The sequence below is a fragment of the Diadema setosum genome, chromosome 7 (assembly GCF_964275005.1).
Source record: "Diadema setosum chromosome 7, eeDiaSeto1, whole genome shotgun sequence".
Lineage (NCBI taxonomy): Eukaryota > Metazoa > Echinodermata > Echinoidea > Diadematoida > Diadematidae > Diadema > Diadema setosum.
The window spans coordinates 30,056,554-30,076,846 of record NC_092691.1 but is presented as its reverse complement, the minus strand read 5'-3'; the positions used below and the strand labels follow the sequence as shown (position 1 = coordinate 30,076,846).

The 20,293-nt window shown below is 37.5% G+C and overlaps 1 protein-coding gene and 1 long non-coding RNA gene across 2 annotated transcripts in view; both read right to left on the bottom strand.

The window, feature by feature from the left end:
* LOC140230598 (sodium/potassium/calcium exchanger 5-like) overlaps window positions 1-20,293 on the bottom strand; it is a 63,803-nt gene that overhangs the window by 23,086 nt on the left and 20,424 nt on the right. The gene's annotated exons all lie outside the window — the stretch shown is intronic.
* Window positions 18,623-20,293, bottom strand: LOC140230906 (uncharacterized). Its single transcript, XR_011901422.1, has 3 exons — window positions 20,272-20,293; window positions 19,549-19,582; window positions 18,623-19,003 (listed from the first exon to the last, which is right to left on the bottom strand). It is a non-coding gene; the product is annotated as an uncharacterized lncRNA (long non-coding RNA).

Here is a 20,293-nt window from a genome sequence, read left to right as displayed (position 1 = left end):
TGTTTTGTTTGGGAAAAAGAGTGATTTCTCCTTAATACGAGCGAGACTTCTTGTCTGTACAATAGAGCCGAAGGAGACAAACTACATAGTCCAGGGTCTGGTCAAACGGAGGCATCATTAAATAGTTGAATGGTGCCTACGTTCAAACTACTTTCTTATTTTCAGACTGATGCGCTGAATGAACCCTGATTGTGACTGCGGACGACCAGTGGATCAGAACTTGTCTAATCCTATGAATCATTTTCCTTCTGTTTCAGTCATTGCGTAAATCAGCTGTAGGAAGAATGCCTATATCATAATAATCATATATGTGGAAAGTTCCAGTAAACGATCCTACCATGACACAAGGTCTGTTTATTTTCATGATTCCATTTTTTTTTTTTTGGGGGGGGGGGGGGTGGTGGTGAGGGGTTGAGATATACTAGCTCGTATTTTTGTTTCCACAAAATGATTAGCTGTTGCGCTAGACACACATTGTGGACCCTCAGTGCTTTCAACAGGAAAATGGACCATGTGCGATGCCATGGTCCCTGGCTTGATGTGAGCTACTAGGCCTATATGCACTGCACAATACTAATGGACCAAATGTTGGCAAACTGTAAAGTGATGTACCAACGGCGTAAATCCGTACTGAGGAGTGGGGGGGGGGGGGGGGATGGTCACCATCACCACGATTACAAGCCCATAACCGGACCGGCGCTGCCTTGGGGGGGGGGGGGGGGGGGCAGCTTGGTGAACCCCCCCCCCCCCACACACACACACACACTTTACAGGGATCGGATGTCCCACTCTTTTGCATGGAATAAGTTATAGTGGGAGGAAAGTGGCAGCAAAATATGAAGACGTTTTGTTCTTGTTGCTTTTTTTTTTTTGCTTGTCAGATGACTTTCGGCGGAAAATGAGACCTTAAAAGTATGAAAACATTTTTCTTTTTGTTTTTGAAATATCTTTGAGAGGGAGCGGAACGACCGAACGGGGGGAGGGTGTGTATCCCTCTCCCACACGAGGAAGATTTTGCATTTTCAGACCTGAAATTCAGCGATCTGGTGCACACTTTTGGTGAAATTTTGTTTTCTTTTCTTTAAAAAACAATACGAAAATGAAATATTCACAATATATTATTGAATGACTAAATCGTGGTATTTCAGCTCTTGCTCCGCCTGTGCGACATCACTGTGAAGGCCTACTAAATAATGGGGCCTATCACCGGCGTAGACAGGATTTGATCTTAGGAGGAGCGGTTATGTGCCACGGAGGGAGCGAAGCAAGCGAGGGGGGGGGGGTATGGTAGGGAGGTTTCCCCCTCCCACGATGAAATCTTTTTGCATTAATAATTTAGACATTTTACATTCCCAAAACTGCCGGTTGTAGCTATATTTTTCGCTTTGGAAACTAAGGAGGGCCGCACCGGGCGCAACTGCTGTCAATCACTGGCAGCAACATCAGGAGAATGGCATAGCAATTAAATGCGAGCGAGCTGAGCGAGCGAGCTTGAAATTTTTGACATTTTACAGTCTAAAAACTGCCGTTTGTGGCTGTATTTTTTCGCTTTGGAAATTAAGGGGGGGGGGGGGCACACCGGGCGCAACTCCTGGCAATTATACTGGCAGCAACATCAGGAAAATGGCATAACGATTAAATGCGAGCGAGCGAAGCGAGTGAGCTTGAAAATTTTGATATTTTACAGTCTAAAAAACTGTCCTTTGTGGCTGTATTTTTTTTGCTTTGGAAATTAAGGGGGGCGCACCGGGCGTAAACTGCTGGCAATTACTGGCAGCAACATCATGAGAATGGCATAGCGGTTAAATGCGAGCGAGCGGAGCGAGCGAGCTTTAAAATTTTGACATTTTACACGCCAAAAACTGCCGTTTGTAGCTATATTTTTCGCTTTTGTTTGTCCCACTTTTATGGGGGAACCACCCCCTCCCCCCATCGACGCCTCTTCATAATATGAGGGTGCTTTTGTTAAAGGACAAGTTCACCTTCATAAACATAAGGATTGAGAGAATGCAGCAATATTAGTAGAACACATCAGTGAAAGTTTGAGGAAAATTGGACAATCGATGCAAAAGTTATGAATTTTTAAAATTTTTGTGTTGGAACCGCTGGATGAGGAGACTACTACAGCTTGTGAGTCATATGCGTACAACAGTATAAAGAAAATGTAAAGAAAATTCAACATATTTTCACTTTTTTTCGCATAATAAAAGAGCACTTGACTTGCCTCTTTCTAAAGGCAGGGGGAATGATATTACCCCTAACATATGTCGGTAACGAGTCAAGGGAATGTGTATTTTTTTCAAAAGATGAAATTTTGTGAAATTCTCTTTGTATTTTCCTTATATTGTTGTACGCATATGACATCTAAGTTATTCATACAATGCAGTAGTCTTCTCATCCAGTGGTTACTGCATTAAAACTTCAAAAATTCATAACTTTTGAACGGATTGTCCGATTTTCCTCAAACTTTCAATGATGTGTTCTGCTAATATTGCTACATTCTCTCAATCCTTCTGTTTATTAGGGTGAACTTGTCCTTTAAGAGAAAGATCTGCTCCACACTCTTTGATAAATTAGGGAAATATACGTCAATATCAAAAGTGTACAAAGTTTATCGAAAGGGATCCTGTATAGCAGAGCATTTGCATGTTTATGATTGCAATACAACGATCTGGTGCATAATTCTGGCGATATTTGGACAATATTTTCCATTAAGAAAGTTCGAGATTTGTCCTCATCTCGGGAATTGCTTGAGGGATAAAATTATGATTTGTCTGCCTAAACACATCCGTATAGGGGCGGGGCAAATGCCCTTTGCCCCCCCCCCCCCCCCCAATAGATTCGACGCCCCTGATCTTCCCTGGGTATGCCCATAGATGTATCCTGACTGAGTCATCAGTCACTGTCGTTTCTCAATAATGATTCAGGAAATGGAGGGGGTTCAATTATGGCGATATACTTTTTTTGTTATTGTTTGTTTTCGTACATATTTTGCAGATGGTCCCCAGTTACTCGCGTCATAGGATGTTTACATGTAGGCCTATACTATTTGACGTTGTCAACGTCTGAGCCATACCTCGCAGTGTATGTCGATGTTACTTTCTTCGCGAGCGAGCGAAGCGAGCGAGCGCCTGAGAAAATTGTGTATACATTTTCCTATAGATAGCATATATTGTTCAGCTCTGTTACCTGTCTGAAGGCCGGCGTACAAACGTCATGCAATATGCCAAAATTGATACATATCACATTTCTGCTTCCTCCATTTTTTTCCTAAAAATTCAGGGGGGGGGATGATTGTACAGGATATCCCCCCCCCCCTCCTCCATTTCAGGGGGGATATATCCCCCCATCCCCCCGGGATTTACGCCCTTACGTCTCTTTTTCCATTTCTGACAAAAAAAAAAAAAAGCACATGCGTTGATAATCGTGATGACAGCGATCACAACATAGAAAGTGATGCAAATAATGTTGATGATGACATTACTTATGCGGCAGCTGTGCACTTCAGTGCCACACTAAACCCCGCATGGTTTATTAATAGTCTTAAAATTATTAACGCAGATCTATCAAAACTCTCATGAAATTGAATCTCCTCCTCGTGACCCAAAACTTGAGCTATATCGATTTTGTATTGTCGATATAGGCGCGGGCAGATGACGTCATCAAAGGTATCATATTAAATACCTAAGGTTTATGCCAAAGTTGGAGCAGTGTTCCGTTGAGACAGCCTTCATTTTCGTTGTTGTTACACAAACTCTGCTGGGTGAAGTGAAGGGAAAATTAATACAATGTACTTTCAAGTTTGCAGCTCGATAAATGCATCACGTCAAACTAAAAGAACATTGAAAGTGCCAAGAAATTGGGCACATGCCCACACAACAACGAATAAACCAGAAAGAAACTGAAACAGTGCCCTGTTTTTATTTTCAAAAAGGATAACATTCAATCCCACGAAGACGAATCCGATTTTGATAAGCCTTTAAAAAGTGGTATTTGTTCTACTTGCTTATTCTTGCGAAAGTCAACTTGGGCGTAAAGTAGAGTTGCCCTTTACGGTTAAAGTAATATGTGAACAATGCAACAATATACAAATGCAAATACAAGTAAGACAATCTAGACTGGTGTAGATTTGGCTGCGACTGAGATTCATTCGACTGTATTAATTGAAAGTCAGGTGACTATTATGTATACACATCAAGACAACGTCGGTTTGAGACCTACTGATATCTTTTATTATCGTTCGTTCGAAAACCGAGAAATATGAGAAATTTTGCTCTTGTTAAACAGTGAAAACAAAACAGAAAACCAAATAAAATAGCGGCGACACAATAGGCCCTACGGTGCGTCCTTGCATGTAAAGCAGTGCATCAAGCCGTTACCATTAGATCAACCCTTTCTGGACTGCTTTTTTGAAATTCCATTTACATGATTACAATTATTAATTGCACGGTTTCGTTACCAGTGGCATTGTCTGCGGTATATAACCATATCGGTGCCCGGAGACTTCGTTCTACGATCATAGAAGGACCCAAGACAATAGCTGTGAACACGATCTGTCACGCGCTTAACGATTTATATAGATCACTCACATAGCCTGCAATGTCACGAGAAAGGACTTTTCGCCTGTCCGAGGTCTTCGCTCGCATTCAACAGACCGTTACGCCGGGAATCAAGTCGGCTTTCAGGTCGCGTGACAGCGAGCCTTGCCCGTTGAATGAGTGCCGAAAACGAATCGCTGGAAATGCAATATTTAGTAACCTTGCGTCCTCGATGGAAACTTAATATGGAAATTAAATTCATATCCCTAAAAAAAAAACAACAACCGGCAGTAGTATAGCAAATAATTAACATAACATTTGTGAAGAAAAATAGAGAATTTTTCTTCTCAAATCAAGTCAAGTCACAAAAATGAAGAAATTTAACAGAAAGCTGCGGTGAGGCCGCTGACATTATTTTCATTCGAAGATTTTACCTTTTTCGGTGATAACTTGAGTGTAAACCTTCATGGTTATAAATTTATAGTAAATACTATATTATAGTAAATAGTATACTATACAACGAGCAAATGCTACGTACCGTATATTCCACAGTGGGATTGGAATGGAGTATTTCAGTCTCTATGCAACGGGCAAGGATAACTTTATCAGATATTCTAGCATATATCATTCAGTGAAAATAATTTAAGGCGAAAGGTCGTTGAGAATGGCTGACCCACCTTTCAAGTCTTCCAGAATAGTGAAGACCATGTACTGATAGCCTTCTCCTGATAGTCAACTGTTATTTCGCATGGAAAATATTTACTAACAATGAAGGGGTGAGAGAGGGAGGGTTCGGTGCATTCTAGAAAGTGACGAAAACGTCCATAAAATCCAAGAATCGTCAGACGTCACCTCTTTTTGGTTTCTTAAAGGGATGGTACAGTCTCGGTTGAGATGGGGCTTCAGGTTTCCAACTGTCTTTTTTGTGATGATTTTTTTTTTTTTTGGGGGGGGGGGAGAATGGAAACTTCGTATGAAATGTGAAAGAGCTTTCAACTTTGGGAAGAATTCAAAGTTTATTTGATGAAAATTGGTTTTGAAGTATTTGAGATATCCAAAACAGAGCAATCGTAATAAAAAGTGGGACCCATCTTTTATTGGGATTGATTTGTTTTACTTTGTTTTTGGATATCTCAGCCATTTCAAAACTAATTTTCATCAACTAAATTTTAAATTCCTCTTAAGCTCTTTAACATTTTATAAAGTGGGTATAATATCATATAGTGGTCCAATCATCTCGCATAAGTTTAAAGCTGAATTCTCACCTCAACCAATACCATAGCATCCCTTTAAAGCCGGGGTACTCAACAAAAGTCAACTTCCAAACGAAGGCTTTTCTTGAGGTCTTAAAAGGTTCTAAACTGGTAAACTTGTCATGGCTTCAAAACAGCATAAATAGATATGATGGATGGACAATTCTATTCCACACGGAAGCTAACACTAAGAGTGGGAAGTCTACGGAAGCTAACACTAAGAATGGAAATATACATGCTCTTTGGCTCGTTATCCCTTTTACGACAGCTTCAGTCCCATCAGGATAAGCTGCTTCCGTGGGGTCAACAGGGCTACTAGCGGGACTCGAAAAACGGACCTCGTGAGGAGTAGGCCTATATACACATGGTCAAAAAAGGGTACTAAATGGGTTTTGATCATCAAAATCCATTCAATACGCTGAAGCTGGGCGATTCACAATGAGAAGGTGCTGTTGTTTTGCCCCCGTGGCTGAAACCATGTAGAATAGTCACGAGGTCCATAGTTCGAGTTGAAATTATACACCCACCACTCCCTCCACCAAAAGAAAAAAAAAATCAAGAGAAAGCAGGTTATTATAACCAGAGCTGAGGAAACTATACGTCTGTCAAAGCAGAGAAGAAAATCATCACTTTGAAAAAATACTGGCAGTTATTTTAGATAATTTAAGAGAACTTTTTCCTCGACAGATCTGCTTGACAAACACCATGCCCCATTTAAACAGATCCAATTACATGCGGATGACTTTTTGTTAGTTAGTTTGTTTTTTGTTGTTGTTTTTGTTTTCTTCTTTTTTGGGAGTAAAGTGATCTAATTCTATGCCCTGGGTAAATAAGACCACCATAATTTTACTATAGTATAGTAACTAGTACTATTATATTACTATTGCACTGTACTAGCATTATCAGGAGTAGTATACAATTATTATTATTATTATTATTATTATTATTATTATTATTATTGTTATTATTATTATTATTATTATTATTATTATTGTTATTATTATTATTATTATTATTATTATTATTATTATTATTGTTATTATTATTATCATTATTATTATTATTATTATTATTATTATTATTATTATTATTATCATTATTATTATCATTATTTTTGTCACTATTATTATCATTACCCTTATCATATTTAATAACTATCATTATCATTGCTAATATGCTTATAATTACTCCGTCATGGTTGTAAAATCATGCAGAAATCAGCCCCAGCAGGATGATTTGGTGTGTACACGGTGAGGTTGATATGTGATCTGGCAATCAAAATATCATTGCTTCCTGCTGTGGGTTGACGTTTTGCTGCAATAAAACTATACTACCATCTATTGGGATGCCTAAAAACGAGAAAATTCTAAAAAAAAAAAAAAAATATGCAAGATCTATTATAGGGATAGCATAATTGTAATGATCTTGCCAATCTATGAGAAACGCAATGTATGTGGATTTAGATATCATGAACTCTGAATGTGAGTTACATTATTTTTTACTTTCATAGGCGGCCGCTATAAGGAAGCAATGACTGTTTGCGTAAGGCAGCAAGCACGTTCACCCGTGACAGCTATCCTCCGAAGGCAATGAAAATGTTATGATCCCTGTTCTCCCAGGCCACAATGTCTGTAGCCGTGGGCGTTCCGAACCGGGAACATCATATTGATAATCTTTCTTCTCTGTCAAAAAATCATAATTGCCCGGCAGAAGGCCCATATACTGTCGAGTCTACATCATAGATTTGGAAAAAAAAACCCAAAACAAAGTGTATATCATTAATAATTTTATTGAAGGGCTCGACACTAAGTTTTTGCTCTGGTGACACGTCAGGGCCACTAAACTTTTACATTGAAATTTGGGAGGCCCGAAAAGAACATTGCATTAATCCGAAGTAAGAGCAAACATATTATTATTCCTCTCCCGTCCCCCTCTCTTCTTCTCCCCTTCCCCCTTTCATACGAGTTCACATTCTTTTATCGTCTAAGGTGTATACGAAAGTGAATATCCAACGAACGCCTTAAAATAAACGACAACGCAATCAAGGAAGTGTCATCAAAGTTAAGAGATGATGAGTACAAAATAGCATAAATGCAGGTTTGTTTGTTTTTTTCGTTTTCAGTGAAACAAGGTTGAGACCAGATATAATATCAAGAAACACCTGGGTATTGATACTGTGCATGCTTCAAGCGGTAAATCAACTTGATGTTTATGTCAGTTGGAGATTAATAAGCACACTCATCCTCAACCAATATTCACTGATTCCACAAAAATGGGTACATCACTGCCCCTTAATAGGCCTCTTCAAAGAGAAACCCCGTTCCATATTGAAGTCACTGTGACAATAAATATATACTTTGCAAATCAATGAACGTTTGGCATCTAATCCAGCAAATACAAGAAAGTTGTGCCATGTCAAAGTATAGCGTTCACAAGAGCAAGATCTCTTCATGTTGATGGTGTCTTAAGTCGAAAGAAGTCAACATGGGAATCTGAATATTGACATCAGTGGCAAACCTATTTCAGGCACAAAGTGAAAGTCACAGCCCTTGCATGAGACAGTGTTCCGCCATAAATACAGAAAATAATTAGCAAAATCTAACCATTGGCGGTACTAACTGAACATGATGGCAAATCGGTAAAAACAGCTGAGAAAAACACCAACTTCGTGGATTTGCATGATATCATTCACAGCACGTGTTCCTTTTCACGATTTACGGCAATTGCCTGTTCTCAAAGAAAGCATGCTACACGGGAAACGGGTCGACTGGTCGAACTAAAGAGAAACCCACACCTTTGGAAACTTGTAAGACTAGATAAAGGAACTGTTGTCAAAATTTTTGGACTAGTATACGCTATCAGGGATAATCCTTTCCGCAAGTCTTGATCTTTCAAATGTGTGTGTGTGCGTGTGTGCGTGTGTGTGTGTGTGTGTCTGCCTGTCTGTCAGAGTTTGTATCAATTCTGTGTCTCTGTGTGTGAGTGTCTGTATACTGAATTATACAGTTTCATACCTTGATTTGGCGTCAGTATTGTTCATTAATTTTTGGCAGCTTTATATTCAATTTGGGTAATCGATGGGCAACTTTACCACCGCTTTCTGTGGGATGCATGACGTAGGTATAGCTGATACCTGCTGATGCCACAATTGAACCGTGTATTTAAGCTTTACTGCAAATTTGGATAGGCGATGCCTTTTTTCCTCTTCGATTTCTGTTCAGATATACAATGTATAGCGACAATCATGGCGGTAACTATAATAATGTAATTGTGTGTATGTTTTGAGAGTTACGTGTGTGTAGGTGTGTGCGTGGGGTGTGCTGAGTAGAGTATACGAAAGGTGTACTGGTACATAGATATCCACATGATCAAAAAGGTTGTCGAGTAGCTACGTACATTCGTGAGGGAGGGCTTATCATTTCTGGCTGGTTTTTTTTTTTGTTGTTGTTGTTGTAATTTCATTTACATTATCTAATTTGTCTATTTGTATTCTTTGACATGAAATGTTATTTTTTGCATATTCATTCTGTATATTTATACATTCAGGTGGAATATGTATTAATAAATGAAATGAATACTGTAAAAAGTGGGTAGACGTGATGTGTGTGCGTCTGTGTGTGTGTGTGTGTGTGTGTGGGGGGGGGGGTTATTTGTTATCAGGATTATAGTGAGGGCGGTCTTAGATTGACAAATTTTGAATTGTTTGCTAAGAGTCAACGAATTATGTGGTTGAAGCGATTGTTATATGGTGAGAAGCTTATGGGATGGAAACTTTTTTTTTTATTATATTTTTAGGACTGCGGGAGGAAGATTCATATTTTTGTGCAATTATGATATACGATTACTAAAGTTTAATGTACCACTGTTTTATTTAGAAATTTTGAGGGCATGGCAAGAAATGGAGAATAACCGGAATTATCAAGAAGGCAAGATTAATCCAATTTTTTTTTTTAATAACGAGGATTATTTGTGTAAAGGGAAAATGATTTTTTGTGAAAATTTATATAGGAAGAATATTTATTTAGTGAAGCAAATTTTGGAAAAAGATTGTATGAGATCAGCAGTATATTTTCACATGTTAGGATTAGATAGTGAAAATATAGTTAAAGTTTGGGAAATAGGGGAGGTTGTTGTAAGAAGCCAGAAATTTGAGGGAAATATATATGATCTTTATTCTGTTGATAGAGAGGAATATAATATTTCTTTGAAAATTTTTGAGAATGTAATTTTATTGAAAGATGTTTCATTTAGAAGGGTGTATGAGCTCTTTGTTACAAATTTACAGCAATTGTATATTTTACGAATGAAAGATGGCCAAAATGATTATTTGTTTTCGAAAAAGGAAATTACACATATATTTTTAAGACCAAGAATGACAACACTTCTAACAAACTTAGGGAATTTCAGTATAAATTATTACATGGAGTTGTTTATACAAAGGAAAATCTTTTTGAGTTTGGTTTCGTTGCAAATAACCGGTGTTCTTTTTGTGAGCAATCGGTAGAAACATATAAACATTTATTTTGGGATTGCGTGTATGTTAAGAATTTGTGGCAGGAAGTGATAGATAGATTTGAGATGGCAGATCTTCGAAATATAGAGTGGAGAGATGTTCACTTTGGTGTTACGGGAAGGGATCCAAAAGTAAAATTCTATAATACAATAATTTTTATTCTGAAATATATCATTTTTAGATCTAGGTCGGAGGGAAAATTCCTACTTTGGAGGAAATTTGTAAAAGAATAATAAGTTTTCGGGATGAAGAAAAAGAAATTGCTATAAAAAGAAATAAGTTGGGATTACATTTGCTGAAATGGGAAAATGTTTCTGAAACGAGAGCTTAAGTATTGTTTTGCTTTGTTTTTCTTTTTTTTAGTACAGTGTAGTTATCAGTGGTCAAGGCAATATAATGTGTCATTGGCCGCGCGCGGGGAGGGGTATTGGCATAAAGGTTATAGGATTTTATCAGCAGTTAGGAGTTTGATGAGTTTTGTTTGATGAATTTAAATGTGTATTTGGAGCTGAATTTGGGTGCGGGCGACGATGCTTTTCTGCATACGGCCCATTACACGCTTGTATGTTGTACGTATCAATCGACATTTGGAAGTCGTTTTCATTAGGAAGGAAGGTGGTATCGCTTCGGGTGTGTTTGTGTGTGGGGTGTATGTGTGTATGTGTGTTTGGGTGTTTGGTGTGTATGTGTGTTGGTGTTTGGGGTGTATGTGTGTGGTGGTTGTGGATGTATGTGTTTGGGGTTGTGGTGGGGGTGTGGGATAGGTTTGAGTGCATCGGGGTTGGTGGGGATGGGGATTTGATTTTCAATGAAATGATTTCATTCTAGTTTTGTATAACGTATTTTTGTTGCTTTTTTATGTATATACCCTTTTATATATATATATATATACCCTTATATACTCGATTTATAATCGAGTTGTTATGTTGAAGAGAGATGATTGGCAGTATAAGTATACCATAGTCAAAGATATATATATATATTTTTTTTTTGTACATGTCAATACTTTCTCGTGAAGAAATGGTCAGTAGGGTTGATTTATGATCGAGTTGTTATGTTGAAGGGAGATGATTGGCAGTATAAGTTGGTAATGGATTTGTCTTTTGAATGGCATTTGTACCGTTTTTATGTTCATGTTACACCCAGAATGGGTTGATTTATGAATGATTTGAATGAAATCAATAAAACATCATTGAAAAACAAAAAAAAAAGTTCTTGGGTTTTAGGAAACTAAGATATGAATAGGCCAGTACAAGGGAGTATATAGGAAGGCAACGGGGTGCCGTAGGCGGAAAGGGAAGGGCACAAGTTAGAGAGGAGAACCTACTATGAAGGGTAATATGTATAAATTGAATTGAAGTGAAGTGAAGTGATGTGAAGTGAATCGAAAATGAGAGAGGAATGACTAATACAAAAGGGAAGGGAGAAACGTTTTGATAGTTTAATGATATAAGTTATATTCATATATTGTTCGATTTGTTTACTGCTTGTAACACTGTTTGAAAAGGAATAGTCCACTGTAAGAATAGGAACGTAAAGTTATGGAATTTTTATGATGAAATCATGCTTTCACCGCATAATGGTCGCAAACCTATGGCGCGCCAGAGGGGAATCAAATATTTATGTTCGACACCAACTAAAAAACCATTTCATCAAGTAAAATTTCATTCAACAAAAATATATTCGACAAAATATATATTTGATAAAAGATATATTCAATAAAATATGTATTTGACAAAAATGTATTCAAACAAAATATATATTTGACAAAAAATATATAGGTTTGACCAAAATATATATTTCACCAAAATATATTTGACCAAAATTATATTTGACCAAAAATATATTTGACCAAAATTATATTTGACCAAAAATATATTTGACCAAAAATATATTCGACAAAATATATATTTCACCAAAAATATATTTGACACAAAATATGTTTGACCCAAAATATATTTGACCAAAAATATCTGACGAAAATATATTCGACAAAATATATTCATTTCAACAAAAATATATTAGACCCAAAATATATTTGACAAAAAGTGTTTTACATACATGGCTTTCCATACTTTCGAAAAAAAAAAATCATTCGATGAACGAAAAACCATTCCATGAAAATACATTTCATGAGCTGAAATACGTTTCATGACAAAATACGTTCGACAAAACGAGTACGCAATATTCGCTGTGTACCAAGCTGGCCCATGCGACTTGTCTACATGCAGCGCAACACGTACGCATGCATACACTGCACGTGTACCATGCATAGCACACTACAGCTAGCTAGCCCGTCATCGGCGCGGCGCAGCCGCTGGCCGCCGCGGTGGGATGCTCGATCGAGTGGTGGGTTTTGAGCGCGGTAGCTTTCGCGATTTCGATGTCGATCTAGCTCAAGACTTCACGCATGGGCCATGGGCTTCCACTGTTCTGAAAGTGGGAGTAGGAATGATCCCGCCATGGCGTTATGCAAAAGATTCAGCACAGCTTAATCTCCGCCATTGCCAGTTGGCGAGCGCGAGATCGGGATCAGGTCGTGGCCGTGGCAGAGCAACATCAGCGGTAACCGCATGCAGCAGCGACCCCAACACGTTACTGGTTACAGCGCCCCGCGCCGGGGTTACATCATCACAATACAAATACATATAGTACTAGTATTTCATCACATCATCACTATACAACCAGCTATATACCTCATCACTATACAACCAGATACATACTTCATCACTACAACCAGATACTTCATTTGATGAATCTTCAAGTCTGATTGGTTAAGAATTGGGGCATACAGTCAGCAATTACACTCCTCCCACAGGACCCAAACTGACCCATATTATACTAAACTGCCCTCTTGATTTGTAGCAGCACATTCATATGCACATGTAGGGTAAGCACTTGGCTTCAATAGTGAGAGAGGTGACCAATATCCAATATGATTGCAATGCACGTGAAATGGCAGCGCAGATGTGTGAATTGGCTATCCAAGAGCTATTGCCATCAACCTACTAAATTTTCATCTACAATTTTCTTCATTATATAATACATGTATGTACAGATATGAACTGCTTTTCTTCAAGGCAGTTGTTGCTATCGGTGCCCCTGTAAGGTTCCTTGGGTCATAGCACAGAGCCGAGATCCCTCGTGGTAATGATATCAACAATTCCCCGAAGAGCAGTCCATATTTGCACTCTAGGAGATTGTCATTAAAAACTTCATGTCTGAATAGATGGGAGAAGTGTTGTGTGGTGGTTAGTAGAGGTGCCATTGAACTACGGCAAACATATTCCATATGTAGTATAAAAATGTCAATAAATGTTTGTAGAATATGTTGAAGGAATTGAACTACAGTCAACCTTGCCCATGTTAAATCTATTTGGACTGAAGAAATAGCTTCGATCAGAGAAAATTCAACTAATGAGGGATTAAAATTAATAGAATGTACCGGTATAAAGAGAAGAAGACTTGAAAAGGACCTTTGACTTGGGTGATTATTGGACTTATGCGAGGCCAGCTTAAGCAAGGTTGACTGTATTTTCATTTGTGTTGGAACTTTTGCAGCAGTTATCAAAGAATGAATAAAACTGGATACAAATATAGAATCCATGTTATAAAACTTGCAAGGATGATACACTAATTTCATCACAATCATAGTCATGGATTGAAAAGGAACACATATATGCTATTATGTGCCAAGTTTTTTTTTTTTTTTTCTTTTATGTGAGGGTGTGTGTGTGTGTGTGTTTTCATTTGATTGCTCTTATGGTTTGTTCACTTATAGGTCTCCATACTTTTCAACACTGTTATTATTCCTCGAGTACTAGTAGTATGTTGCACTGAATCTTGTATGAAAAAAAACAAACAAACACCAAAACCTCTAATTTTGCAGTCATTCACCTGGAGCATATACATTTGTACTGTACTCTTCTGAGCAGCAGTAAACTAATTTGCCCATTCACAATGAACTGGTTGTTTCCAGTCGCACAACTTACAATATATATAGAAAACTTAGTTTGTGGGATGGCATCATTCAGTTGTGTACACAGCTATATGATGTACGTAGTAACTATCTCACTTTTTCAGTCATAAATTTATCTTGTGTATCATTCATCCACTCACGCATTCAATCACTCCTTTCACTTTGTATGCCAAGTTAACAAGGAAAGATATTCGTGCCATACCAATCACAAGATGGAAATTTAATTGCAGTCATTAACAATTCTGGACATAAAAGAAATACAAAGTTTATGTAAATAACACTGTATATTCAAATTGGCTTGCCATTATTCAACAAGACAGCTTGCACTGCTGTTGTATGTATTCCACACAACCTACTAAAGAGCTCTGAACCACACTGCTTTCACAGTAGTTTGGGTACAGTCCCTTTGTTATCAGTCCATATTTTCCATTCACAACAGACCCAAGAGATGTCACCTGTAGGCCACACAGTTTTGGGGGATGAATTGTTTCCTGTCATGAATCGCCCACTTATGGCCAGAAGTAACAAGATTTCAGAGGCTGAACTTATTTCACAGATGAGCCAGCAGGCAGTATTTCTAACATTATGGCATTGTTATTTCATGTTACTGAGTAAGATCTGAATATTACTGAGTACATGTATTACCAGGTAAAATTGTATGCTTACTGTTATGTTGTAAAAGTTGCATCGCAGATTACAATTTGCACTGAAATAACCCCCATATTTCTCCTGTTGAAACATGAGAGATATTGAAACATACATTTTCTTCATCAGACACTCACAGATAAAACATAATAACATATGATAACCAATAATTACAGTATATAGTGCCTTTTCAAAAAAGACTTGAAGCACTTCAACAATTACAACACTGATCCACTTACAATGTAACATGTAGGGGGCTCGTAGGCATGGCACATCCAGTCAATATTTGAAATATTACACTTTGAAAAGTCGCAAGTAATTAATGCAGGTTTGATTCATTTCAGAAGGGATCTTTCTTTTCTATCAAAAACAGATCCCTTAACTTCCAAGCTTCAATCATATTTCTTACATGTCATGTGGTTGAAGCTTCTCTGGCATTGCCAGATTAATGCCACAGTCAAGGTGTCACAAATTCCAATCTTTCAAATTCATGAAATCAAATTCCAATCTTCTACAATCTAAATGAGGCAATTGGCACAAATGTACATGCCTTGTCACATATCTTTTTTTTTCTATATTTTTCAAATTCATTTCATTTCAGTCTCACAATAATTAATGAATGTTAATTTTGAATGGCAAGTACAATGCTTCTGCTCTGAAATTATGCTGTATACTGTAAACCTGTTTCAATCAGAGGGGGCAGAAATTTGCTTATGACACAAGTTAGCCTTAACCCAATGGGGACTGACTGATTTTGCGACAACAAGCATTTCCCATAGACACCTGCCCTAGTATACTCCGACTGGTTCTCAATTGGTTAAGAGGAAACTCTGTTAAGCCAGACTTGAAGCACCTCCAGACATAAAGATTCTTACTCGCAAGTGGTACATGTACACTGATCTTTGAAGGCACTGAACACATAATAAAATTCTTGCTAACATGAAAACTTGGCTTACACCAGTCTACTGTCAGCTGCCATTACAGGACAAAGATCATCAATGTAAAGTATTGTATCATCCAATGAAGTCCCATTCTCTGAGTATGACTACTGCACATCAATAGTTTATACAGGATCCTGCTGTGTACTTCACTGTGAAAACAACCTACAAACAATCAGAGTTAACATGATACAGACTACAACTGTGTCAAAGATAAGGTGGGTCTGAAAGTCAAGACTACACACAAGGCCTTATGAACATCAATGCTGAACTGTTACCACATACTAGTATATTATTCTGTATGTACAACTTTAATAAAGATGTGGAGTGTAAAACAGATGCACCCATCGTGTCACTGACTTCATTTGTATTTCCAGTTCCAGTGTATATTGTAAGCAACTTTGTTCAACTTTGTCAATAAACAAAACTATTTCACATTGATCACTTAAGTAAACAGGATTGAAGTCAACATCCCTTTAAAATTAACTCTGAGACAAATAGAACTATGCAGATATTCATCAGTCTAGAGATACCACAAAATTACACTTGCTGTAGGAAGTCTTTAATATTAGAATCTCAGATAAGCTGCAAAACATGATCAAGAGAGGCACTCCTGTATGGATTGTACATTGCTAAGTAATTGAAAAATAAAAACTTTATAAGACAAAGGAGGTACTATTACCTCCTTGATAAGACGATAATTTGTACATTTACGAATAATTTCTGAATCCGCAAGAAAGATTCATATACACTCAACAACACTGACAAACAGACAGACACACAATAAAAACTCACACACCTATGAAGGAACTTTGTTCACAATGTGGACTAAATCACATTTTTGAACTAAGGAAAACCCACTAGAACTTTAGAAGACTGAGAGCTAAACACTATCAATTCTGTTTATGCTCTTCCAGCATTATCACAGCCAATGTGAAAAACTGAATGTGGATTTTTCTTCCCAACACCAGGATGTAAATCCTGCCTTTCCACTGTAAATCTTACTGTTTTCAACAATCTACATATGGCAGTTTATAGTTTACAGTCAGGGGTCCTTCAGCTCATATCATGTAATCTAACAATGTAAGTACATTTCAATTGGACCACAGTGATCAAATTAATCTATCATAAAATTTCATTCAAAGTTAAATGGTGCAGTGTTTCGAGATATTTACGTACATTGTAACCTCTGGCAATTTAAAGAGTCATGAATACTGAGGAAACACCACAGACAATATTTTTGTACTGAGCAAGGTGATATCCAATATTCTTACAGAGCTAGACCTGCTCATAATAAAGAGGATAAAATGGGTTTACCCCTTGCATAGAGACTATAAAATCTCTATCCCATTAAAAGTGCTATTCATTGGAGTGGGTAAAAGGAAAGCGATGGAAGGTTAATGGCAGGATGATGTCACGGTTTAGGGACAATATGAAGAATGATAGGAAAATGATGTGATGTCACAGTGTTTGGTGATGATATCACAATAATGTGAGAATGATGCTATGATGTTATAAAGGTATAAGAATTATGTCTTGATGACAATGACGATGATAATAATGATTTAGTCTTATTCATAGAGGGTAGCCACTTTAGTGATCTTTGCACTGTTCTCCGTGTGGTTCCTGTTCACATTCATGAATGTAATTCAGCTATCAGGATTCTGTCATGATAATCTAATGATGATGATGATGTGAGGATGTCATGTTGATAATGAGCTGGCGATGTGATAGGGATGTAATATTGTCATAAAAATAATACAAACATTATTATGATGTCATGATGACTGAGGATGTGACATAAACACATTGAGTGGATTAGACATTGGAATGATTGGCAATGAGCCATATAATCAATCTTTCGCCTTCCCCTAACATCATCAGCTATCAACAAACAAAAAAAAAAAAAAAAAAATGGCTTGACTGGGAGTGATGGGTTGACATTGGTATTGGTATTCCTCTGAGTAACCAGTGCCATAAAACTTGCAAATATATCAAAGACGATTCTGACAGAGAATGTCATCACAACTATGAAATCTGTATGTTTACTTGGGAAAGGGGAGGGAGAGAACTAACCTGAATTCAATTTCATAGGGGCATGATTTGTTTTGTCCCTTTAAGCAGCATTACACATTAAAATGTTCTTGTCATCTTATCATCATACAAATCTGTAACTGCTGAAAGACTGCAATAGTGCAGATGAAAGAGTTGGTATTCATGTACCAATTGCAAAATTTCAAATACATGAGATCAAATGCTTACAGATTCAAGAAATGAACTAAATATGAATGCATTACTCAATACTGGCAACCTTCATCATCAATAAAAACCATTATCAGTCATAATTGTTTAAAGTAAATGCCCATTATAAGAACCATGAGAAACACTTCAATATAAAACCTTGTGCAAACAGGAACACTTCCATAAGGCAAAAAAAAAAAAAAATCATTGTATTGGCGTAACCCGCCCGACCCTAGAAAACCCCCCGACCCTGAACTTTTCACACACAAAAAAAGGAAATACATCGTTTTTACTGAGAGAGGGCGCGATACGGGTTTGCGAATTATCAAAAACAACAACAACAACAACAACACCTGGTGTCGGAAAATGGCCGTGCAGTACAGCGTGTTGGCGACTGATAAGTCCGGTTCGAAGATTTTATTTAGTATTATTCAGAGAATCGATTTGTCAGTGGCGCTGGGTGATTTAGCCCAGGAATTTCTGACCGGTATGTCGTGACGGCTTTTAAACTGGTTATATAACAAATTTTTGGATGCAACAGACCCTCTCTATCGAATGGGGTTTCGTTAAATATGAGTTTTACACCTAAAATACAGGTAGCAGGTACAATTGTACACAGTCTTCACTTATTAATGACTTTCACTGAGTATACCCAACCAAACAAATGTCCGTGCACCAGTACATGTATGAAGATTTTGACAGATTGAATGCGTCAGAAATACTGCAAAACCACATAAGATTCCTGCCAAGTATCAATGAGACCATCGTCAGGTCAAACAAGTTCAAAATCACACAGTTGCTTGATGATGTGACGCCGACTCAACCGCCGATGACCCTACTTTTAATCTCCGGCACAACTAAGACAGAGGAAGTCAGCATCACCAAGAAACAGATATCTGAAATGAGCAACAAAAATCAGTCAATCGAGAGTAAGTCATTAAAAGGAGTTCTATGGAAAAGAGTAAAACTGTGCCTGATTGCCCCTCTAATTAAACAGACATGGAAGTCATTGTAGTGCATTAGACATTAAATTAGTCAATTATACCATCCAGTCAGCAGCCTATGAAACCAAATATATAGCATTATTTTCCTACAAATATCTTATAAAGTGAAAAAAAGTATAAGAAACCTCTAATTTTCTCAAAACATGAAGCAGAGCAGAATACAAGAAATCCTACAGAAGTGCTGAGGTTTAGTTGTGAAGAAGTACAATCATAATGACAGATGTTTTACACATAGTTAACTCATTCAATTTTTTTGCTTTTAAAGGACACATTTGTACACATTAGCGTACAATGGGCAATAATTTTACAATGTGTACAATTAACAATTAGCCTGTGATATTTAAATGACGGCCCTTGGTTTCAACAATAACATGGCAAAAGTGTGCGAATACACCAGTGGGATGGGAGAAGGGGAGGGAAGTTCATGCCACACTCACCTTATACTGACAGTGCTTCCATCTGGAATATTTCCTGTAGTGGTGGGAAGTAGATAACCAACATCAGTTACATCTTGAAGGACAGCTAACCAAGGCATGATCTGCATGTTTGACAACATTACTTATCAAAATTATCACTCATTACTTTATGTTGAAACGTACTGACAAAGTCTGTACACAATTGAGTAATTTCATCACCAGTGGTGCATCAGACAGTATGTATGGTCTTGTATTCATACATGTATGCTACACGTCTTTTTATGACTTTGTCTGACACAGAGAAGGCTGAGGCAGGATTGCATCTAATCGAGAGGAGCAGTCATTATTACAGTGCCATCTGGACTGCTTGACAGGCACAAGTTGATAAATCCCAGCTCAAGATAGTATCATGCTTGTCCTTATACTCTGAAAAGGCTTCATGGAGCAAAACAATTCATTGCATACTGTATGTGAAGATGAATGCTGCTACTGCATGTACTAATATACACAGCCAAGTATCTATAAAGACAATGGATAAATCTAATCAAATCAATACATGCATCATTATCTAATATTACAATCCGCATGACAAAGCATCTGACAAAAGATAGCTTGCTAAATGCACTAATGTTATCACTCGGCACAATGTAGCAAGGGCATAATATTACAATTATGTAAAGGAAGAACTTGACCAATATTAATAGAAATGTGTGTACAGTCATGGACAATAAAGGGAGCACTAACCTCTCTCCAGAAGACCCAGAGG